This window comes from Panthera pardus, unplaced genomic scaffold, assembly GCF_024362965.1.
Source record: "Panthera pardus isolate Hobbes unplaced genomic scaffold, ASM2436296v1 HiC_scaffold_6, whole genome shotgun sequence".
In the NCBI taxonomy this organism is placed as follows: domain Eukaryota; kingdom Metazoa; phylum Chordata; class Mammalia; order Carnivora; family Felidae; genus Panthera; species Panthera pardus.
In genome coordinates, this window is record NW_026526991.1 from 119,580,395 (window position 1) to 119,603,648 (window position 23,254).

General features: G+C 43.0%; 1 protein-coding gene across 2 annotated transcripts in view; it reads left to right on the forward strand.

Moving 5' to 3' along the window:
• CUNH10orf67 (chromosome unknown C10orf67 homolog) overlaps nt 1-23,254 on the forward strand; it is a 165,367-nt gene that overhangs the window by 26,670 nt on the left and 115,443 nt on the right. The window lies entirely within an intron of this gene.

Below are 23,254 nucleotides of genomic sequence, written 5' to 3' on the forward strand. Positions count from 1 at the left end.
GCGATCAGCTAATATCTGCTAAACAGGTGGACGGCTGCCCACATTTGTGGCAGACACTGGTGACTCAGGAGTGATTCTCGCTCTTCCTTTTTTTATTAGCGGAAGCACTTCTCACTTCTCTTCACAGTATTAAGGGGCCCAAATGCTGGGCCCTTTCTTTGCCTGCGCCCTTTCCAGATACGGCGGGAACACGGGCAAGGTCAGGTCCCTGACCAACGTGAGCTGAAGCCAAGTGGGCTCCGAGGTTATTCTTGGGCGCGTAAAGCCACCCGTGGGAAGAAATACCCTTCGTTTTCTTTGCTTGACACGTTGCCTCCTTCTGATGCTCGGGATTGCCGCGGCCAACCGAAAACGAAGGACTGAGACACTTTGGATGTGCGACGTACAGGTGGCAGAGTGAAAAGATGGAAAGCACTGGGCTCGTGGATGACATCACTGAACCACTAAATAGCCCCGGACTCGCTCTGCCCCTTGGCCCTTCCGTTTCCAGACACAATTACCCCTCTTGCTGTTCAAGCCACTGTTGGCTGCCTGTTCCGTAACCTACAGCTGGACCTACTGCTCTGTCAGCAGCCTCTCTGACTCTGCACCAGTCGTTTGCTAAAGTGGCTGGGACGGTGTCCCACTCACGTGCAGTGTTACCTCGCCCCTCTTCAACGGAGAGGAGGAGCGTGACTCCCCCTCCTTGAACCTGGGCTGGCCTCAGTGCCTTGCTTGTCTGTAGCCAAGGTGAGGGCAGTGACGCCAGCTCAGAGACCAGGTCCAGAGAAGCGTTGAGGCTCCATCCTTCTACCCTTGGAATGTTTTCTCCAGCTTCACCTTCTCCGAATCCAGCTGCTGAGCTGCGAGAGGCCCAGGTTTTCGGAGGACCCACATGTGGACACTAGGTCCACAGGCTCACCTGGGCTCAACTCCCCAGTCACGTGGCCCCCAGCCACTTCGTCCTTCCGTCTGAGGTCCCGGGCAGTATGGAGCAGAGACAAACCATCCCCCTGTGCCTGTCTTAACCCCCTGACTCACAGAGCCTGTGAGCACGAAGAACAGTTGTGGTTTCGAGCCGCTAAGTTTGGGAAGATGTATTCTGCAGCAGTAAATAGAGGGGACGGCTTCCTTGCACTCCCATCAGTGAGCAGTTTCTGAATTACATTTGTTGGGTGACAGAGTTCTGCCAGCATAATGTAGCATCATGGGTAAGAGTTAGCGTAATGTGTGTTTCAGAACAAGGACCCTGCAGTCAGGCTACTTGGGTTAGAATCCTGGCTCTGTCTCTTAATCGTTCGGCGACCCGAGGCAAAATACCGAACCCCTCTGCCTCCGTTTCCTCACGTGTCCATTGGGGATCATAGTAGTACCTGCCTCCTACGCTTGTTACGAACATGAAGCGAATTGATCCTTGTGAGGCCCTTACAACTGTACCCGAGTCGGTTAAGTGTCCGACTCTCGGTTTTGAGCCAGGCCACGATCTCACGGTTCGTGGGTTCAAGCCCGACAACAGGCTTTGCGCTGGCCGCAGGGAGCCTGCTTAGGATTCTCCCTCTGCCTCTCTCTCTGCCCCTTCCCTGCTCACACCGTCTCTCTCTCTCTCTCTCAAAATAAATAAATAAACCTTTAAAAACACATAAATAAATAAACACTTTCACATATTCATGACAGTCCTTGGTACTGGTAAATTTTTTCCGCTCTTTTATCATCTTAGCATTCTGGCTTGTATCTTTCTGTCCACTGACTGTGGACTTCAGATACGATAAAGCGCCCTTAGGATATCTATAATGATTATCAATATATATTATGTTGGACAATATGAAATTGCCACTTTTGGAGCCCGAAATGTCAAATATCGGCAATTTCATATAGTTCACCATAATAAAATACTTATTTTAACAAATAAAGGCAGCAACAAACTGCGTAAAATATTAGGCTATATAATAACTTAATATTTTATTTTTTTTAATGTTCATTTATTTTAGAGAGAGAGCACGCGAGCGATAGCCGGGGAGGGGCAGAGAGAGAGGGAGACACAGAATCCAAAGCAGGCTCCAGGCTCCAGGCTCCAAGATGATGGCAGAGAGCCCGATGTGGGGCTGAAACCCACGAACCGCACGATCATGACCTGAGCCGAAGTCAGATGCGTAACTGACTGAGCCACTCAGGTGCCCCTAGGCTATGATAACTTAAAGTCAAATAAATTCATCTTCGATTTACATGTTGAGTGAATGCTGTGTGCTGAGATATGCTGGACACTGACATTTCAGAGATGGAAGAGGGGCAAATGGAGGAAGATTATACACTAAACCATAATATACTTTGTTCGGTGCAGAGAAAAACACGTAACAGGAGTTATGTAAATTCCACAAAGGGAACAATTATTTCTGCCTTTGTGCTTTGGGAAGGCTTCACAGAGGAGGTGATATTTGTGGTAGGTTTTAAAGTAAGCTCTCAGTTTGTAGACAAGAAATGCAAAGGGATTCCAAGTAGACAGCATAGTGTATATTAGTCAAAATGTTTACAGTGGCAAGTTATACACATAGCTAATTACACCGGCATTAGTTAAAAGAATTTATTGGTTCATGTAACTGAACAGTGTAATGATAGTAATGACTTCAGGAAAAGCTGGATCTAGGTGCTCAAATAATGTTATCGAGCAACCGTCCATCCCCTGCTTCTGCCTTCTTCTCTGAAGGTTTAATTTCCAGGCAGATCTTCTTCCCTCCAGAGCAATCTTAGCGCATCTCTTTCTAAATAGTTCCTACAAGAGTCTCAAGGCTGACCCTGACCAATCTGGCCTAGTGATTCTCCCCCGCCCCCACTGCAAGCTAAGCCAGAGTGACCTACGCATCTCAGGAGATGATATTGAGGACAGGGTTTACCCAAATGGAAAAGAGAAGTTTTGCTGCCTCAAGGAGGATTACTGGGGCGGCAAAACTGGTTAGGCAAACTGGCTTCCCACGTCCCATAGCATGTGAAAAGGCAAGTAGGACCTGGTCGGTCACTGACCGTTTCATTGCCCTACATGGTAGCTAGGAGCCATATGTGGCTATTAAAAATGAAGTTGAAATCAAATTAAAAATTCAGTTCCTGGGTTGCACCAGCCAGAGGTTATCCAGCAACATTCTGTGAAACTAAGTAACAGGAGAACTCATGAAAGTTTGCACAGGTATATTTCAGTTATTTATTTTATTTTTCTATGTGTGTTAACAATAGTAAAAGAACAGTGCCTTACTGAGTGCTTTCTTTGTGCCAGGCACCATGCAAAGGTGTTTAGATACATTGTTTTATTCGGTCTTCACATGAGCAAGTAGCAAGAACTGGGGCCCCAAATCGAATCCTCACTTCCTAACGTGGTAATAATAGGAACCATGTCCCAGGCTCGTATTCTAACCTAGTGCTCTTGCTAATTAGAAGGCAAATTAGGCTGCTACCAAAGTGCCTATGCTCTCGGGCTCATCCAAAACGTGGCGCCCAGAGATGAAGTTCAAGTATCTTTTGCTGGTTCAACTGCATGATATGAGCATTTGAAGTGGGCAGTAGGATCCTCCTTGGCTAACCAGGGAAACGGAGGCATGGCTACATTAAGCAACTTACCCAAAGCCACAGAGCTGGTCAGCAGTGGAGCTGGGACCCCAATTCCCATCTATGTTTCTAACGTGGTTCCACAGAAAATGGGAAATGCTTGGATTTTCTGAGCAGGAGAAAGAGAGGTGCCTTTGTACCCTTCGGGTTGGTTACTCCTGTAACGGTGTTAATAGCACATTGGAGAAATGGAGACTCAGGTAGATACACCATCTGGGAAGACAGAAACTGCGAGGAGTTTCCTCAGTGCCAGGCACTGTGCTTAGCTTTTAATAAATGTTTCTTGGAGAGAGACGGAAGGAAGAATGAGAAAGAGGGAAGGATGGAAGAAGGGCGCTATCTGTGGTTTAAGGCAGAATGTTGGGTAGTGGAGGGAGGGACAAAAGGAACCAAGTTCTGCTCTAGATTAAAAGCATTAAAGAGACGAGGTCTCACTAAATGCAATCTGTGGGGCTCGTTAGAATCCTGATTTGAACAACTGTCGGAAAATTTGGAGAAATTTTAATACGGACTGGCTGTTAAATGACATTAAGAAACCCTTCGTCAATTTTGTTAGTGTGATGGTGGCATTATGATTCTGTAGAAAAAAAAAAAAAGAAGCAGGAGGAGGAGGCGCCTGGGTGGCTCAGTCGGGTAAGCGTCTGACTTCAGCTCAGGTCATGATCTCACAGCTTGTGAGTTTAAGCTCTACATCGGGCTCTCTGCTGACAGCTCAGAGCCTGGAGCCTGCTTCAGATGCTGTGTCTCCTTCTCTCTCTGCCGCGTCCCTGCCCGCACTCTGCCTCTCTCAAAAATAATAAACAAATAAATAAAACATTAAAAAATTTTCTTAAAAAGAAGAAGGAAAGAAACCTTTAATTATTAGAGATGAACTGGAAGTGTTCAGGGCTCAATGGCAAGATGTGTAAGATTCTCATAAAAATATGTAAGCACAAAACGGGTAGATAAGTGGGTAACAGACTATTATAATTTTCTCTACTTTGGCATATGTTTCATCATAAAAAAGTAGACATATTTGAAAAACGCAGGCTACTGCTTTGGTCCTCTTTCATAAAACCCTCCGATGGCTTTTTTAAAATTATTGTTATTTTTTTAATGTTTATTTATTTTGAGAGAGAGAGAGCTTGTGCAGATGGGGGAGGGGCAGAGAGAGAGGGAGAGAGACCATCTCAAGCAGGCTCCACACTGCCAGCACAGAGCCCAAGTGGGGCTCGAACTCACAAACGGTGAGATCACGACTCTCCGATTTCAAGAGTCCCGTGCTTAACAGACTGAGCCGCCAGGCCGCCACCCCGCCCACAGTGCCTTTTAGAGTTCAAGGTGGAGTCCAAGCCCCCGTGCTTGGTCTATGCCTTCCAGGCCTTGGGTGACCCTGCCCCGTTGGCTCTCCAGGTTCATTCTGCTGTAGCTTTCGTACCCTCAACCCTGCCAAGTACGTTTAGTGGACCCATTCTATTGTGGATGGACATTTGAGTTGTTCCCAGTATTTGCCTGTTAAAGGCATGGTGCTGCTATGAACATTCTTGTACGTGCCTCTTAGATTTTAGATTTTATTTTTTTCAAGTCATCTCCACATGTGGGCTCGAACCCACAACCCCGAAATCAAGAGTCAGATCCTCTATCAACTGAGCCAGCCAAGAGCCCCTCTTGTATGTATCTTTAAATGCACATATGAATGCATTTCTGTTGGGCATATACTGGAGTAGAATTGCTAGATGACAGAGAAATATACAGAGAAAAAGGTTGAAATACAGATATATCAGCTATAGAGTCTATATAAAAATGTTATCCATGGGGCGCCTGGGTGGGTCAGTCAGTTGAGCGTCCGACTTCAGCTCAGGTCATGATCTCGCTGTGTGTGAGTTCAAGCCCCGCGTCGGGCTCTGTGGTGACAGCTCGGAGCCTGGAGCCTGCTTCAGATTCTGTGTCTCCCTCTCTCTCTTCCCCTCCCCTGCTTGCACTCTCTCTCTCTCTCTCTCTCAAAAATAAACATTAAAAAAATTAAAAGACTCAAAAATGTAAAAAATAAACTGATTGTAATAAAAGACATTCCCTTCAGCAGTTTATAAAAATACTTCTACTTCTTCACTGAGACTTCATAATTTTTCACATCATTCAGTTTTCTTGTTCTCTGAGATGCCTGTTTAAATTAATTTTGTATTGGTATTTGTTTTCTCATTGATTAATAGGAGTGTTCTGTTAAATTAAAAAAGCAGGGGCGCCTGAGTGGCTCAGTCGGTTAAGCGTCTGACTTCGGCTCAGGTCATGATCTCGCGGTCGGTGAGTTCGAGCCCCATATCGGGCTCTGTGCTGACAGCTTGGAGCCTGGAGCCTGCTTCAGATTCTGTGTCTCCCTCTCTCTCTGCCCCTCCCCTGCTCACGCTCTGTTTCTCTCTGTCTCTCAATAATAAATAAATAAATGTTAAGGAAAAAAAAAAATCAAACTACCAGTTATTTTACGGGCAAAAAATTGGTTTATTTGGGGGGGGGGGGCAGGAGGGAGGGAGGAGGTGGGGGAAGCCAGGGAGGGAGGGCTGGAGAGGAAGCATTCCTGCCTCCTGCCAGGATAGTAAAATAGTACCTGTTTACAAAGTCCCGCCTTTTCCCGTTTGATTTGCAATTGATGGGCACCACCAGTGAGACTGAGGCATGAAAGCCACACCCCCTTCCCCCACCCCCAACCTCCTGACTCCATTCTAGTGAGATTTCCCTTTATTAATTTTCACAGTTTTTAAAAACATATTATGAACTCATTTTTATTTGTTGTATGTTACAAATATCTTCCCACTTCTTTGTCTTTCCAGCCTTTTTATGGTGTTTTTTGATGCCCACCCCCCTCCCCCCCCCGCAAACTTTTTGAATGTAGTCAAACTTTCTCCTTTCCTCATTGTTTCCACATTCTATGTTTTGTTTTTAAAATGCTGCTACATCTTAAAGTCTTTTAAAATTTTTATATTTTTGCCTTTTACATTCAGGTGTTTAATCTGCTAGAATTGATTTTTAGTATTGGTTTGAAAAGTAGGGATTCATTTTTCCCCATAAGTGATGAGCTTTTGGGGGTGATGGAGGTTCGGAGCTGATGGCCAAGAAAGAATTCTTGGAGACATCTTTGGTGCAAAAAGTGATTTTATTAAAGCATGGGGACAGGACCGGTGGAACAAAAAACACTGCCCTGGGACTACGGGGAAAGACTGATTATATACTCAGGAGCTGGGGGAGGTAGAGTCAAGGGGAAGTTTCCAAAGGAATTTTCATATGCTAAAGAAGACTCACGGGATACTGGAAGCCTAGCAATTGTCAAGCTAAGATTGTTTTTCCATCTAGCAAAACATTAACATTAAGACAGTTCCTGGAGAAATGTTCTACTCTGCCAGCCTCAAGTATTTGTCAATGGGCTGCAGGTAATAAGGAAACTTAATTGTATCTAGCCATTTCCTTCTTGCCTTTGTTCCCATATCACTGTGGAAGAAGGGTGATGTTGGGGTTCCAGGACACTGAGTCCATAGGTTTCCGGAGATTTAAGCTATTGATAAAATTGCCTTTTTCTTGTAATTTACTAAAATATTTTAAACTGATGGAGACTCCTGTTCTGCATAGCTGTGATCTTTATCAGTTCATCATTTGTTTTCTTTCCTTTTCTTTGTTCTTGGGCAGCCAGGCATGCCTGAGGAATATCACACATATTTCACCTAGGTGGGGGGGGTGGGGCGGGGGCAGGGGGGTTGGTAGTTGCGGGCGTTAGCTTGCCTTTGGCTCCTTCATCAGTACCACTACGATTTACATGTAATTTTAGGTATTTGGTAAGATAAGTTATCTCATTTTCTTTTCTTCTACAGAAATGGACTGAATGTTCTTGGCTCTGTGTCCCTCCGTATACATTAAATAATGTGTTTCGTGACATATTGTACAAATAAATTCATTGAAAATTGTGTTGGGTTTGCATGAAAACTATAGACCATTTGGGGGGGGGATGCATATTTTCCTATAGTTAGAATTTTTTTTCCCTCCTGACACCAAAGTTGCAGACTTTTCCAAACCCTGACACCAACAGGATGTCATAGAGGAGGAAAAACTTTTTCTTTTTCTTTTTATCGAGTGAGATGGCAAAAATCAAACTGATAAAAGACAGATTAGGGGCACCTGGGTGGTTCAGTCACTTAAGCGTCTGACTTGATTTCAGCTCAGGTCATGATCTCAATGGTTTGTGAGTTCGAGGCAGATCTGGCTCTGAGCTGACTGTATGGAGCCTGCTTGGGATTGTCTCTCTCTGCCCCTCCCCAGCTCTCACACGCGATCTCTCTCTCTCAAAAATAAATAAATGAACTCAAAAAAAAAAAAAAAAAAGAAAGAAAGAAAAAAGACAGTGGCGCCTGGGTGGCTCAATTGGTTAAAAGTCCAACTTGGCTCAGGTCATGATCTCACAGTCTGTGGGTTTGAGCCCCACGTTAGGCTGACAGCTCAGAGCTCGGACCCTGCTTCGGATTCTGTGTCTCCTCCTCTCTCTGCCCCCTCCCGAGCTCACGCTCTGTCTCTCTCTCTCTCTCTCAGAAACAAATAAGCATTAAAAAAAAAAAAAAAAGATTAACAGGAGAGAAAAACAGATTTAATTAAATGCTATGTAATATGGAGATGTTGGGGTTCGACGCGAACGGTCAAGAGAGAATTCTTGAGATATCTTCAGTGGTTTTATTAAAGCACAGAGACAGGACCCATGGACAGAAAGAGCTGCACTGGAGTTGTGAGGGGTGGATGATTATATACTTTCAAGTTGGGAAAGGGTTAGGGATAGTGTAACTCTCTAAGGAATTCTGGAAGCAAGGTCTCCAGGACCTTGAGGGGCTAGCTGTTGTTAGGAAAAGGTCATTTATTACCGTCTAATAAAACCTTAGTCATGAGACCCTTCGGGTATATATCAGTGGCACATATACCTAGAGGATGATTGCTGACATATATCTTGGGAGGGTAGAGATAAAGGAAGTTTCCAAAGGAATTTCTACATGTTAAAGGAGACTTCCAGGATTCTGGAAGTCGGGATAATGTTAAGCTAAGATTGCCTTTTGCCCTGAGCAAAGTATTAACATTGAGGTAGTTGAGTTCCTAGAGGAAGGTCACTCTGCCGGGTCTCAAGGACTTGTCGAAGGGCTGTAAGTTGTAAGGAAATTTAATTTTTTTTTTCCTTTGCCTTTGTTCCCCACATCACTATGCATGCAAATTCACAAAGAAATGTGGCTTAAGGAGGCAGCCAGAATTTGGGGGCTTATAAACCCTCCCAGAAGGCAATAAAGTCTGGAGAGGCTAAACAAAAGAAAAGGGATTTGGGGCTTTTGAGGGAGGAGGGTGGTAAGTTATGGGCAGGTGACTAGGGAGAGTTTGATAAGCAAGGATCATTTACTAAGGTTGTTATACAGATTTGAGTCAACGTCTTCTCCATTCCTCAGAGCTGCTCGTGTAAGGGTCCGCTTCCTGGTCCGGAAGTGGGAGACACCTTTACAAACGGAAATTTCCTTTGTAAATGTCAATTTCCTTCACAAAAGGAGTTTTATGCTGTTTTTAGGACTTTTCCTGCACCTGCTGTTCCTCAGTTGCCTTCAACTCAGAATAATCATGTCAAATTGGCATATTCTGGGGACCTTCATCGTCCAAGAATTTGATTCAGTTCTGACACCAACTATCCATAGCTAGTGCAGACCCCACAGGTAAAGGGTTCCATCCCACAATACTGTTCCTTTTCAGATGCCAGTCGCAAGCCCCAGTACTTCTGACCCGCTGGTTATAAAGTGGGTATTCCCTCTCCTGCCCTATCCTGCTAAGGTTTGGTAATTTCATAGAAGGACTCCCAGAGCTCAGGAAAGCACCTTACTTCTAGTCACCAGTTTATTATAAAGGACACAACCCAAAAAGCCAAATGGAAAAGATGTGTAAGGGAGCAAAAATAACTTTCCTTCTTCCCTTCTAGGTTCTTAACAGAGCCCTTGACCCCTCCCCCCCTCCAATAAGTGACAGATTAACAGAAGAAAAACAAACAGAACTTAGTAACATGGCGGGGGGGGGGGGGGGGGGGGGCAGGAAAACTGAGTAACTCCACAAACGCCCAAGCCACCACCTTAAACACTATCTCTGGGGGGGGGGGGGGGGGGGAGCCAGTTCTGAGAAGTTATCAGGCAAAGCACAGTAGACAAGTCTCTGACTGTTATGCAGATTTCCATCCTCCTCTCGTCCATCGATAAGCATTTCTAGGGTTTTAATCTTCCTCTTTCTGGCCCAGAGGGAAGACACCTTTACAAATGAAGGTTTTCCTTATACATGTCTCTTTCATATCTTCTATGTCTAGTCCCTTGTCCATGTCCTGACAAAAGAGTAACTTCTCAGTTTGCAAAACTTCTCCTATCTGCTGTTTTTGAAAGGAAATCAGCCTAAAATAATCCTTATACCAAAGAGGCATATTTTGGGGGGGCAAATTCGGCTCTCCTTCAGATGCACAGCACAGCACGAAGCTTCCGTGACCTCTCCACAGGCATCACCTTCCCCGCTTCTAGTTGTGTTCACCAACCAACAAGCTCTTTGAGTGCGCTCATTTGGGTTTCTCATAGAGATCTCATCAGGTAGGCACGATTGAATAAATCATTAGCTATTTACTCAGTCTCCAGCCACTGTCCCCTCCCAGAGGCGGGAAGATAGAGCCCAAAGTCTTAAGCTTCTAATCAAGGCTTGATCTTTCTGGCAACCAGCCTTCATCCTGAAGCTATTTAGGGGCCTCCCAAGAGTGGCCTCATTAGAACAACACGCTTCTGGGGCGCCCGGGTGGCTCCGTCGGTTAAGCATCCGACTCTTGGTTTCGGCTCAGATCACGATCTCACGGTTCATGAGTTTGCGCCCGGCGTCTGGCTCTGTGCTGACAGTGTGGAGCCTGTTTGGGATTGTCTGTCTCGATCCCTCTCTCTCTGCCCCTCGCTGGCTCTCACGTGCTTGCTCCCTCTCTCTCAAAATAAATAAATTTAAAAACAACAACAACAACAGATGTTCATGCCTCTCTTACCAGAACTTTTAAGAGCTTTAGGTGCCGGGAACCAGGAACAAGGACCAAATATCTTCCTGTGATACCACGCCTATATTGAGTCAATCAGTACTGTGCAAAATACAATACAGTATTATTGACTTAGTTTTTACAGTACAGTACTGACTTAGCTTTTTTTCATATTTTAAAATACAATTTTACAATTATATTCAAAAGGACGTCTGCTAGTTTTGATGAGGGATGGAAGCAGAACGTTTTTCACCTTTAGCCGAGCAGGCTGACCTATGGCCCGCATATTTTCGATAAGGATCAAATATGTGCTGGTCGCTGCATTCTCAGATGGTCTTATGACTGCCTCTAAGTCTCACTGATAGTTAATAGCGACTGAAGGAGAAGCACCAGAGAAATCTTGCAAAAAGTGGTTTTACAAGTAGAAATTCAAAGAAGACATTCGTGATCTCATATTCCTTGCACACCCCCTTCCCCTTGAGCACCAAGCATATAATCACCAGCTTCATACAGCAGAAGTGCAGCCCTTTCTGCCCACGGGTCCTGTCCCGGTGCTACTTAAACTTTGCCGCACCACACAATGTCCCAAGAATTCTTTCTCGACCATCAGTGCTCCATGACCCCACAACACTTCTACTGCATTTATTCCAAAATACTTTTCTTGAAGATACAGCAAAGTACCTTTTCAAAACTACATTTTCTGACTGTTTATTACTGGGGTAGAGAAATGCAATTGATTAGTATGCATTGATTTTGTAATGACCATCATTAAATTCTTAGACTTTTGGGGCATCTGGGTGACTCAGTCCGTCAAGCGTCCAACTTCGGCTCAGGTCACGATCTCAGTTCATGCATTTGAGCCCTGCATCGGCTCTCTGCTGTCAGCACAGAGCCTGCTTCAGATCCTCTGTCTCCCTCTCTCCCTCTACGTCTCTCTCTCTGTCTCAAAAATAAACATTAAAAAGATTCTCGAACTTATTTTAATAATTCGTCCATAGCGTTTTCAGGACTTTGTATATAAACAGTTATATTAATTGAGAGGAATTACATATTTGTTACTATATTTTTCATCCTTATACCATTTCTTCATTCATTCATTTATCTTTCTTTACTTCACTGGTGGTGCAGCCACTATAGTGTTAATAAAAGTTATTAAAAGCAAGCATCTTTATTTTATATGTAATCTTATAGAGAATGAATCTAATGTTTCAACATCACACATAATACTTTCTACATTACCAGGCTATTTTAAAGAGACTATTAAAAAATCATGGATACATTTCAGTTTTATAAAGTGTGGGTTTTATGAGTCTACTGCGAGGCCATATGATTTTTCCCTCAATCTATTAATGTGGTGAAATTAATTAATTACATTTTTTTTAAGTGTTACATCAACCTTACTTTATTTGTCTGAGTCCAACTTGGCCATGATACGGCTTTTGGAAAAAATGGTTGTTGATCTTAGTGTATTAATATTTTGCTTAGGGTATTTTAAATCTACATTCATCAGGGCCTGGACAGATTGATTGATTAATTGACATCTTTTGGATTCCTCAATTTCCTTAGTGATTATAAGACTATCTGGTTTTCTATTCCTTTTGATTCAGATATAATGAGATATTTGTCTAGGGTCTTGTCTATTTGATTGAAACTTAAACATATGTTGGAATAAAGGCTTAATAATATATATTGTTCTCATGTAAAAATTTTAATACTATATTTTTAAGCCCACTTTTTTTGTATTACTGTTTTAGCCATTTCATCGAGTTTTTAAATATTATTTATAATGTTTTTTATGAGTAGGAATTCTATTTGACACTCTGTGCTTGATTATTGGTTATTTTTTTATGACCCTTGCTCTTTGCTGATAATTTTAGCCCAGTTATCTTTCTAAACGTATTGGAATATACTTGATTTATATTCTGTGTTTCACCGTTTCCATCATGGAGGGTCTGATAAGTGCTGGCTGTCACACGTGATGTGTCCTTTACTTTTGGGTTTTATGATTTTTTTAAAAAATTTTTAATGTTTATTTATTTTTGATAGAACACAAGGGGGAGAGGAGAAGCGAGAGAGGGAGACACAGAATCCGAAGCAGGCTCCTGGCTCTGAGCTGTCAGCACAGAGCCCGACGCAGGGTTCGAACCCACAGACCGTGAGATCACGACCTGAGCTGAAGTCGGTCACCCAGGAGACTGAGCCACCCAGGCACCCCTGGATTTTATGATTTTTGACTCTGAACTTACATTTCTGTGGGAATTCCTTGAAGCCTAGGACAGAAGTAGTTTCTGTAGAGAAGATTCGTGTTTGCTTTTGTGAGATTCCTGGGTCTGTGACCACTTTAATCTGACTTTAACTTGAGACATTTTAGACCACCCAGATGTATGAATTTATACAGGTCATCTTTCATCTTGTGCTTACAAAACTCAGAAGAGATTTTTTTCCCCATTCTCTGCACTTCGTGCCAAGTTTCCAGACAGGAGGCAATTTCACTTGTAGTTGACTGGGAGCGGGTACAGAGTTCAAGGTGGTTCTGGTTTGTTCTCACACTGAAGGAGAGTGGCCTTTGGTGTTTCTACCTTGAAGAGATGGTCTCCTATTATTTAGAATGACCACTTTGAGGAGGACCTACGCGATGTCTCTTCTCTGTGTCCTGCAAAGAGGTGTAAGCCAAAGTTCATGTTCACCTGGTTTAGCAGTTCCCTAGAGTGAAAGCCAGCTTCAGTGTGCGGCATACTTCTGTGGAATTTTGCATTCACTTCATTTTGGCCTAAAGTATTCCTTACTTTGTCAGCTTCTAGAGGCATTTCGCGTATCTTCTCCAGAATTTTTGTTGTTTACAGTAAGAGAGTAAGTCAGAGCCCTATGGTTTTTCTTGAACGTGCTTTCCTAATCTTTTGTGTCTTCAGCAATTTCTGGGACACTGATATACTTCTAGTGTATCAAATGCTCAAAAAATATGGCTGAATGGGGTGCTTGGCTGGCTCCGTTGGAAGAGCATGTGACTCTTGATCTTGGGGTTGTGAGTTTGAGCCCCACATTGGGTGTAGAGATTAATAAAAATAAAGAAACGAAGTTAAAAAAAATATGACGAAGTAAGTGGCTATCACTATATATACGTCTTGTACTTCTAAAAGTAGAAAGCCTTGAAATTATCAAATGTTGTATATTCATGAACACATGCTGATTAAATATACTTACGCAACAATATTAATTGTAGTTAGTTGGTTTATCGAATTAGAGAATTATTGTAATGACATCAAAGTGATTATTTGAGTCTTCCCTTTGGCTTGTTGTCATTACTTTGATCCATGACCTCAGACAGTCTTCCTAATCCTGGCCACCCAGTTTGTTAAGGCTCAGTCATAAGAAAAAAACAGGAGAGTATTGGGGGAAAAAAATCAAAGTAAACACTTTGGTTGAGGTAACTTTAGTTAAGTATAAATGACTCTACTGCCCTCTGGAGACCAGTTAAGGATACACAGGTACATTCCCTTTTCAGCTATGGAGAAAGTTTTTAAATCTACTTAACTTTTTTTTTTTAATGTTTATTTATTTTTTTGAGAGGGAGAGAGAGAGCACGAGCATGAGTTGTGGAGGGGCAGAGAGAAAGAGGGAGACACAGAATTTGAAGCAGGCTCCAGGCTCTGAGCTGTCAGCACAGAGCCCGACGCAGGGCTCGAACTCACAAACCATGAGATCATGACCTGAGCGGAAGTTGGACGCTTAACCAACTGAGCCACCCAGGTGCCCCTCTACTTAACTTTTGAAACAATCTCTTGTGTGATATAATAGTACCTCATTTGTGGATAAAAGAAAATATTTTTCTAAAACTTAGACGTTATTTACTGATTTTTGGTTTTGGAAATGTATGAGCTCAGATTCAGATAAAAAAACAAACTAGGTATTTCAAACACATAGGGATTTAATGCAGGGGTTTTTAATAAAGGGATGTAGGAGCTTATAAAACCTTTGCAAAAGTGAAGGAGACTGTCACTAGCTTTTGAATTAACAAGGAGTTTTTCCATTTCCTTTTTATTCCTCCAGGTAAACTTTAAAATAATTTTGTTTACTGCCACTCCATAATGGCCTCTGTTGGCATTTTTATTAAAATCGAACTGGTTGGAAATTATTCATGAATTTTGAAAGAAATTTTATCATAATATCCAGTCTTCCTATTCAAGCATATCTCTTGATTCACTTATGTCTTACTTTATGTATCTTAATAAAGTTTTATAGCTTTATTTATGCAGGTTGTATCTCTTTCTCTTACAACTAAGTTATTCCTAAGTATTATATTTTATATCTTTAGAATATGGAATCTTCTTTGTTGTATTTTAAGAGTATTTTGGTATACATGGAATTTGTTGATTTTGTTTTTTAAGTTTTTTATTTTTTTAAGTACTCTCTATACCCAATGCAGGGCTCGAACTCATGACCCCGAAATCAAGAGTCGCCACTCTTTTGACTGAGCCAGCCAGTCACCCCAATCAGCTTTACTAAGGTGTAATTTACATAGCATGAAATTGACTCGTTGAAAGCATACAGTTTGATGATCTATAGTATATATACAGAGTTATGCAACCATGACCATAATCTAATTTTAAAACAGTTTGATCATGTCCAAAAAAAAAATTGTACCTATTAGCAGTCAATCCCTATTACTCCCCCTTTCTTCCTCCCCACTCCAAACCTCTGGCAACTGCAAACCTATTTTCTGTCCCTACGGACTGACCTATTCTGAACATTCCATATAAACGGGAGTACAATACGTGCTGATTTGTGATTGCTTTCTTTCAGTTCGCCGATATGTTGTGAGGTGAAACAATTGAATTTATAAATACTGTATCCAACCACTTTCTTGATAGATTTCCAAATGTGGAATTATCAGATCTCTCTCTCTCTTTCTCTCTTTTTTTTTTATTGACGTCTACTCAGCATATAACGTTTATATCGATTTCAGGTGTGCAATGTGATTCGATATTTGTGTGTATGGTGAAGTGATCACCCCAATAAGTCAAGTTCAACATCCATCACCACTCATAGTTACAAATTTTTTTCTTGTGACAAGAACTCTTAAGATTTATTCTCTTAGCAACTTTCAAATATACAATAGAGCATTGTTAACTATAGTCACCATGCTATGCAGTACACCCTCATGACTTACTTATTTTATAACTGGAAGTTTCTTTGTACCTTTTGACCCCCCTTCACTCATTACACCCACTTCCTACACCTTGCCTCTGGCAACCGCCAATCTGTTCTCTGTATCTATGCGTTCAGTTTTCTTTTCCTGTCTTTCTTTTTTTTAAGATTCCACATGTAAGTGAGCTCATATGGTATTTGTCTTTCTCTGGCTTATTTCGCTTACCGTAATGCCCTCAAAGTCCATCCATGTTGTTGTAAATGGAAAGATTTTATTCTTTTTCATGTCTGAATAGTATTTTAGTAAATAAATAAAAAAAATAAAAACATAGATGTTATATATAATCACATTTTCTTTTTTAATTTAAAAAAAATTTTTTTTTAATGTTTATTTATTTTTGAGACAGAGAGAGACAGAGCATGAACAGGGGAGGGTCAGAGAGAGGGAGACACAGAATCTGAAACAGGCTCCAGGCTCTGAGCTGTCAGCACAGAGCCCGACGCGGGGCTCGAACTCACAGACCGCGAGATCATGACCTGAGCTGAAGTCGGCCGCTTAACCGACTGAGCCACCCAGGCGCCCCACTTTTTAAATTTTTTTAATGTTTATTTCTGAGAGAGAGAGCACGCGCGAGCATGAGTGGGGGAGGGGCAGGGAGGGGGACAGAGGATCCGAAGCAGGCTCTGTGCTGAGAGCAGCAAGCCCAATACGGGGCTTGAACCCACAAGCCGTGAGATCATGACCTGAGCCAAAATAAGAGTCGGATGCCTAACCAACCGAGCCACCCAGGCGCCCCTCACACTTTCTTTATCCATTCATACATCAGTGGACACATAGGTTGTTTTCATGTCTTGGCTATTGGGACTAATGCTGTGGGGGACACAGAGGTGCAGGTATCTTTTTGAATTTGTGATTTTGTTTCTTTCAGATAAATACCCAGAAGTGGAATTGCTGGATTGTAGGGTAGTTCTATTTTTAGTTTTTTTGAGGAACCTCCATACTGTCTTCTAGAGCGGCTGCACCAGTCTGCGTTCCCCCCGGCAGGGCGCGAGGGTTCTCTTTCCTCCACTTCCTCACCAACACTTGTTATCTCTTGTCTTTTTGATATCAGCCATTCTAACGGATGTGAGGTGATATTTCATTTTGATTTTGATTTACGTTTCCCTGATGATTAGTGATGTTTCACATACCTGTTGGCCATTTGTAGCTCTTCTTTGGAAATATGTCTTCTGTCCATTTTTTAATTGGATGGTTTTGGGGTTTTTTTGTTTGTTTGTTTTTTTGTTTTGTTTTGTTTTGTTTTTTTTTTTTTTTGCTATTGAGTTACATGGATACTTTGTGTATTTTGGCTGTTAACCCCTTATCAGATATGTGACTTGAAAATATTTTCTCCCATTCAGTAGGCTGCCTTTTCATTTTGTTGATGGCTTCCTTTGCTATTCAAAAACTTTTTAGTTTCACAGAGTCCCGCTTGTTTAATTTTGCCTTTGCTTTTGGTGTTAAATCCAAAAAATCCTCCCCAAGACCAATGTCGAGGAGCTTACTGCCTATGTTTTCCTCTAACAGTTTTATGATTTCAGGTCTCAATCTCAAGTTTTATCAGATATTTTAAAAGTTCTTGGTTGATTCATTTGTATTTTCTACATACAAACACCTAACTGAAAATGATAATATTCATGTCTCAATTTCTCAATGGTATATCTATCTCTCTTTTACACTAGATGGACATCGTGGGATATTAAGGTGTAATCAAGACAGTGATCATCCTGTGTTATTACCGAATTTGATAGGAATCCATCAGTAACTCATTGTTAAGTATAACAATGGATTTTTGTTTGGCATAATTTACTGACTCCGTCCCTAGATGGAGCAGCTGGACGGAAAAAGAATGAGAGATGTGTTGGTGGTAGGAATGTAATCAGCCTACGGTCTTAGTGCACAGGGCAAGCAAAGAAACATAGAATATATGTTTGTGGGAGAAAGCTAAAATTGCACCAGAAAAGGAGGTCAATAAAGGGCTAATGAAGCCAGAGAGACTGGCTATTGGATGTCAGGTGTCTACAAGTCAAACGGGGATCAGGACATCAGAGAAGGTTAACATAAGCAAAATGAGGCTAGAAAGTGCTTTCCAGTTTGGAATATGCTCACTTCCTGTGCCTTACTGCTTGATTTTGGATGCTTTTTGAGACGATGGTCTCTCAGGTCTTTTAAAGAGAATTTTAGAAACTATGAAGCTCTAGTCTTTTCTCCATCTACACTGGATGTTGAGGATTTTCTTATACAAAGAGTAATTTGTGACTAGATCAGAACTGTGCCTAGCAGGCCCTGTGAAGATGCACAGAGGGAGTGCTGGTGTTTTCTCGCAGGACTCTTCGTGTAGGAGAGACTCTGGATGACATGGAATTGTATGAGGCACAGTCACACCCCCAACGTGCTTAAAATATAACCATGAGAATTTCATTTCCTCGGGTGCCTGGGTGGCTCAGTCGGCTAAGCCACCAACTCTCGGTTTCAGCTCAGGTCACGATCTCGCGGTTCATGAGTTCAAGCCCTGCATCGGGCTCTGTGCTGGCAGTGTGGAGCCTGCTTGGGATTCACTCTCCTCCCTCTCTCTCTCTCTCTCTCTCTGTCTCTACCCCTCCCCAGGGCATGCTCTTTCTCCCTCTAAATAAATAAATAAACCTTAAAAACAAAGAGAATTTCATTTCCTCAAATCAAAGCACCACCCTCTCCTTTACCAACAGAGGGCTGAGGAATGAAGTCATGACCCTCCTAGTGGGTGTTCTTTTCTCTGTAAGAAAAATCTGCAATAGACAATGGACACTTGAGGGGAGTTTGGGGGAGAGAAAGGGGTATGGAGAGATGTTTTAGTTGAGAAAAGGATATGGGGGTGTAGAGAGAGGCCTGGATAAGCTTTGTCTCCACCCACCGTCTGGCTTACGCCTGCTCTACTGGGCCTAACATGGCCTGGGGCTGCAATTACTCTTTTTGTCTTTGGTGGCCTTAGTCACTAAAGGGGAACAGAAGTCATAATGCTTGGGGAGACTTCCTCATTTTCTCCAGGCTGATGTCTCCAGTAATCACATATCAAATTATTTACTATGGCCCAGGCACTGTGCAAAGTGCTTCAAAGGCAGCATTGTTATTTATTATATTTCTTTTTTTTTTCAGTGTTTATTTATTTTTGAGAGAGAGAGAGAGAGACAGAAACAGAGCACGAGAGGGGAAGGGACAGAGAGAGAGGGAGACACAGAATCCCAAGCAGGCTCCAGGCTCTGAGCCTGTCAGCCCAGAGCCCTCGGGGCTCGAACCCACGAACCATGAGATCATGACCTGAGCTGAAGTCTGACGCTTAACTGACTGAGCCACCCGGGCACCCCATTATTTATTGTATTTCTACAGAAAGACGAAAGAGACTAGAGTTAAATTCAGATGGATTAGAGAAAATGAAAATGTTTAAAAATGTTTGTTTATTTATTTATTTTGAGACAGAGAGAGAGAGAGAACTACGCGTGCACGTGTGCGTGCACGTGTCGGGGAGGGGCAGAGAGAGGGAGAGAGAGAATCCCAAGTAGACCCCACGCTCAGCGAGGAGCCTGATGCGGCGACACTCGAGCTCACAAACCGTGAGATGATGACCGGAACCTAAATCAAGAGTGGGAGCCACCCAGGCACCCCGAAAAATGTAAATCTGTACGTCTAGGTTTATGACTTCTTTTTTTGGTTCAACTATAATCGGCATTCAGAAGGAAAGGTGAATGCAATTAACTCCTTTTTCAGGTGTTCTCACATAATTGGAGAAAACAGTATTCACGTCTTCTCGCCTCTGGTTGAGTCACCAGCTCCTAAACTGATCTTCATAGGAAGAGAATTTCACACTCCTCAGCATCCTGATCTTAATTTAAAAAAAAAAAAAAGAAAGAAAGAAAAGTGACAATTGTTTTATCATTAAGCCAGAGAAAATTTCTTTTCTTTTTAACTTTTATTTATTTTTGAGAGGGAAAGACGGAGTACGAGTTGGGGAGGGGCAGAGAGAGGGGGAGACACAGAATTTGAAGCAGGTTCCAGGCTCCCAGCTGCCAGCCCCAAGCTGGAGACGCAGGGCTTGAACTCACAAACTGAGATCACAGCCTGAGCCGAAGCGGAGCGCTTAACCCACTGAGCCACCCAGGCTCCCTGCCAGAGAAAATTTCTGTGCAGTTTTCTCCCTTCCCAGAAATCTTTTTCTGTTGGGAAACTGGAAAACTGCTGTAAATGAACTTCGAGTGTTTCCCCAAGATGCTTTCACCATCACATAATCATCCTCGCTGACTTCAAAGAGATCTCGCCAACAGCTCAGAGACCATTTTGCAGGACTGAAGTCCTTTTATGGATACCAGGTAGCAGTGTTTGTTCCAAGGAAAGCGTTTCGGGTTTGTCTTCTTTACTTTGTCATACAGAGATGAAGATTTGATGCAGGATTCCCCAAATCCATTTCAAGGCGATAAAAAAATGTTTGTTACAATGATGAAATGTTAACATTGTTTTTAAAAGTCTTTGAACTGGGAAAGCACTCCAGTATTCTTACAATGGAGGCCTTGCTTTCTGGACTATCAGTGTCTTACACTCTTAAAGATGGGAGAAGGAGATGGGGTGCCTGGGTGGCTCAGTCGGTTAAGCACCCGACTTCAGCTCAGGTCATGATCTCACGGTTTGTGGGTTCCTGCCCCGTATCAGGCTCTGTGTTAACGGCTCAGAGCCTGGAGCCTGCTTCGGATTCTGTGTCTCCCTCTCTCTCTCTGCTCTTCCCCCGCTCATGCTTTGTCTCTCAAAAATGAATAAACGTTAAAAAAAACATTTTTTTTTTTTTAAGATGGAAGAAGTAGAGAAGAAGCATATCTAATGAGGGCACTCATTTTAGATCCCAAATTTTAATGCAGCAAATACTATCCGGGTGTTAAATGATTTTTATTTCAGATTTTTTTTTTTTTAAGTCTTATTAACAGTATTGTGCAATAAAATACCAACATGTTGGTATTTGGAAGGGATTGAATTTTCTGGACTCTGATTTAGGAAACCAAGGCGGGCCTCTGCCAAGGCAGGGTGCATCTCCTTAGATTGTGAGGAACGCCTTCCCTGCAGCACTGCTAATGGCCTGAGGGAGGCTTTACGCTGGGGAGACGCCGGGAAAGAAAACCGCCTAGAGGAAATGGCAAAACAACTAAAATGAAAGAAAAGACTTACGAAATGAAGTCACTGCAGACTCACCACCACACAAGTTATACAATGTGTCAGTCAATACAAGCTATATAATGTATCTTCTCCAGCTGCTGCTGGGAAGCTAGCAGGGGCTGCTTGTGCTGAACACCCACAATCCAGCCTCTATGCGTTCACACCTTCTGTGATCACCCTCCTTATCTCCTTGAGAGAGGGCAGGATTCGGGCCTTGCTTCTAACTGACAGAATACAGCAAAGGCAAAGGCGCTGGCATGATTATGTTCCACAAGGGTGTGGCTCCTGCCTTACAGAGAGTCTCTCCTTTGCTGCCTTGGAAGAAGCAAACAGCCACGATGGGAAGCCCCAACATTTGGAAGGCAATAACCGCAGGCAGTCTTGAATGGAGGGAAACCTCTAGCTGACAGTCAGCAAGAAACTGAAGCCCTAAGGCCTCCAGGTACAAGGACGTGAATCCTTCCAACGACCTGAGCGAACGTGAAAGCAGATCCTTTCCCAGTTGAGCCTCCAACAAGGCACTAGGATTGCAGCCTCATAGCCCCTCCACAGAGGACCCACTTAAGCCATGCCTGAGCTCCTGACCTGCAGAGACTGTGAGACAATGCATGTTTGTTTTAAGCCACTAAGTTTGTGGTAAAACTGTATGCTTGTGACACAGCATAGATAAAAAACACACCTTAATTTCCAGGGAACCATCAACTCCTGCCTGTTTTTTACTTCCTACATCCATCCCCGTGATCTTGCCATGGAACTGGCTCAGGCAGCCAGCATTGCTTGCCTGGCCTGTGGCTGTTATCCCCTTATCCCATCTGGTCTCCATTGGTCTTTATCTGCCCAGTCAAGTGAGTGGTCTTTCAAAACATAAATCCCTTCACATCTTGCCCTTGTTTGAAACCCTTCAGTATCTTCTCCATACCTGTAGGATGACGTCTAGCCCTTAGCAGGGCCCAGAAGGCCCTTACATTTCTCCACTCTTATCTCCTTCCACTTCGTAGGGAAAGCTTTACCCTCCAGCAATACTGAGCTATAGTCACCTGCCTCCCTCTGCACACCTCAAGGTATCAGTCACCTCCCTGGAATTTTCACATAATGTCCCTTCTTGCTGGAATGCTCTTTCTGTCCTCAATAACTGACACACTGAATTGTGTCACAATTACCCACTTGTGGATTGTTCTGTACTCTAGATCCTTTGCTCCTGTGGACCAGGGACTAAGCTGTGTTTATCTTTGTACTTTCCTCCTAGCAGAGAGTCTGACCCATCATAGCTACTCAACAAATGTTTAGTGAATAAAGGCCTGAACATAACCAAGAAAGGTACCAATGAACTTGACCTATGCCATGCTACTGGAAATAGATCATGAGTTCTTAGTAAAAACGTCTTAGACCATGGCAGTGCATGATGCTGAGGGCTTAAATTGTTCTTTCACTCAATGACTGATTCATCCACCCATTGTCTGATTTTGTAGCAGAGACAAAAGCAATCCTTGCACTCAAGTTGTTCATAATCTAGTGGACATGAGAGATGAAAGAAAGAAAGAAAGAAAGAAAGAAAGAAAGAAAGAAAGAAATAGGGAGAGGAAGGAAGGAAGGAAGGAAGGAAGGAAAGAGGGAGAGAGAGGAAGGAAGGAAGGAAGGAAGGAAGGAAGGAAGGAAGGAAGAAAAGAATACTCAGCAATTAGAATCCATAATTGAGGTTTGCACCTGATGGATGCCCAACTCTTCTGGGTGATTTGGAGCAAGGAAAAGGAAAATTTTTAGGGCAAAGGGATTTCTGAGCTAAACCTTGAAGGATGGTGAATTTTTGGCGAGCCTGGGGGAGATGGGAGAAATCAGGGACGTGGCCAATTTCACAGAACAGAGGCATTAAGGTGCAAGGAAGGCAGGGAGGTGGTTTGGTGAGGCCGGAAGACTGCAGGACTGGAAAGCGTGGTGGGAGGCAATGCAGGAAAGTGAAGCCAAGGAATCAGTACTTTACTTCCAGGACGTCAAAGAACCATCATAGAATTCTAAGCAGTTTTCATGACATGCTTAGATTTCCCACCTTGAAAGATAACGACTATCGCAGTGTTTATGCTTGATAAATAACACCGCTCTTCCCCTCCCAGGTTCTGGACAAGTTGAAAAGGAAAGTCAGGGAGCCAACAGATGGAGATCATCTGCTTTGCTGGTGACGCGGGCTGCCTCGTGCTAAGTCTCAGAATTTGGCAGACTCGACTCCCATCACAGTCTGCACTGGGCTGGGCGGGGCTCTTCCTGCCGGAGCAGAGCAGATGTTCCTGCAGCATTTGCCCCAAAGAGAA